Below are 2,212 nucleotides of genomic sequence, written 5' to 3' on the forward strand. Positions count from 1 at the left end.
ATCTTGCTACTTTTACACAAACAACTTATTCAAATGAAAGCTTAGACTTGAAATTGTGTGATTGAATCAAAATTATGTTCATAAATAGTGTATGTTTGCTGGAAAATGCAAATATTGTTGAGGGTGCCAACAACTGTCGCACCCTGCTAATGCCGTATTCTACCCTAGTTAAAAATCAGTATTAAAGCGTTTACTCATCCTTGATCGAAAGATCCAAAAAAAATGAAAATCCATCGAGAAACGGCAGAGATATTAAAGCTTAGAGTCTATCATATTTTCCCTACTTTCGCAATCGTAAAGTGTACCTGAATATAGAAAATACAGACGTAGTCCTACGACAAAAAAAGGCAAATAGCTCATACAACCTCACTTGATCAGTACAATTGCTGATGAAGAATGTGTATAGCCGCCAGACATTCTAAATACTCACGCTCCTCTAATGTGGACGTGTACTATACACATGTGGAAGTATTGGCTTGAGAAATGGATTGCGAATGATTTGACTATGCGTCCAATTTGGGAATCTCGAGCTCATATAGTAGCCGCTAGGTTGCGAAGGCCAACGGAGGTCTTTCGTAGCTTAGTTGGTTAAAGCACCAGTCTAGCGTACTGAGGGTCGTGGGTTCGAGTCCCATCGAAGGAAAGTGGTCACCTCCAATACCTTTTTAAATCAACATCTTCCACAAAATGTACATGTTCCCATATGAGTTTTCAGAACATTGTAAATTAATGGCCAAGTCGAGTGGTTTAATACCGGAATATAGGCAATTAACTTTGATTGAACTGAGCATGATATTAATAATGGAACAGATGTCCTATATATCTATCATAGATATAATTAATATACATATATAGATATAATTGTACCTATTCTCCAAACCGTACGTGAATGTTCTCCGATTCCCTTATCTATTTAGGGTATACAATTTTATGTGATATATGGAAAAGCTGAATAAACGTGTGATTTTTGGCTGTTGTAGACTTGTAAATCAGCACAAACAATTTCACTTCTGCATTCGACGACGGTCTCTGTAATTTATTTCAGTTTGTTAATAAAGCAAGCTGTACATAGTTAATTTTTTCGGCCCGTAGCGGGAAGGTGTAAAACAGGCTTTAACGAACGTTTCCGGTTCGGACATTCACGAGGCATTATGCATCTTTGGGATTTGTCCCGTACATATCCTGGCTGACAGGCGCATCCCGCTGCACACTTATGAAGACAAGGTATGGCTTTACCCCGATTTTCGCAAGTTTCTGGACATGACGATCCGCACGCGTCATAAGTTTCATTTTGTCCGCATTTTTCACCTAAATAAATGATCCGTTTTTTCGGTATAATATACACAACATGCTGAATCAAATAAACTTACCCTTAGTTGGTAGAATACTGAAGGCTGTATTAACAAATAAAAGGATTGCGAAAACTGTTAGTTTCATTTTTGAATCACGAATGACCACACTTTGTACAGAAAGTGAGGAAAAACTTGCATTTTTATATGCATTTAGCCTAACAAATTGAGTGTGAAACTCAATCCAATTCAAATTAGTTCGACACATGTTGATAAGCAAGAATAGTAAGTATAGTAACGCAATTTGTGGGAAAAATCGGATAAGCCACATTTGGTTTATTGGTCTATGGAAGTTTGCGCAATCCAGAAAACATAGTGGAATAATCTACACGAAACCAATCTTTGCCTTACGAAACGATTGCAATTACCAGTTCGCCAGAACTTTGCCGAATTGGAAGCTAATTTTTGCGATGTTTTCAGCATGGAGATGTGTTAACGAGCGGAAACATTATAGTGGTGCCAAAGAAATCGACATCTTATAAAATAATCAAAAGAAGAACCATGTTCCAGGGAAGCACAGAACAGTTGATCGGATTAATCCCGAAAAAAGGATATTTCTATATTTCTACTATGTAACAACTTAAAATCGAAATGCTTTTTGTCTAATGCAACGTACACACCAGTCAAGCAGTTGGACGAACATTGACTCCGCCCCCAAGAAAACGCTTCGGTTGCTGCTTTGTTTGAACGTGTGTGAAGTTGTTCGAACAACCATTTGACAGTTGGCGGCTCGGTTGGAAAAAATTAAAACGGTTTGATTTTGGTTTGAGCTGCCGGGAGTGGAGTCAAGGTTAGCCGAACATGTTTGAGCATTTGTAGTGAAGTTGCACAAACCCTCATATATTTTTTGATGGTTGGTGCTC

General features: G+C 38.1%; 1 non-coding gene across 1 annotated transcript; it reads left to right on the plus strand.

The window, feature by feature from the left end:
* The first annotated feature begins 569 nt into the window (after window positions 1-569).
* Trnaa-agc (transfer RNA alanine (anticodon AGC)) lies at window positions 570-643 on the plus strand. Its single transcript has one exon. It is a non-coding gene; the product is annotated as a tRNA-Ala (tRNA).
* Window positions 644-2,212: the final 1,569 nt, after the last annotated feature.

The sequence above is a fragment of the Armigeres subalbatus genome, chromosome 2, assembly GCF_024139115.2.
Source record: "Armigeres subalbatus isolate Guangzhou_Male chromosome 2, GZ_Asu_2, whole genome shotgun sequence".
Taxonomy (NCBI): Eukaryota; Metazoa; Arthropoda; class Insecta; order Diptera; family Culicidae; genus Armigeres; species Armigeres subalbatus.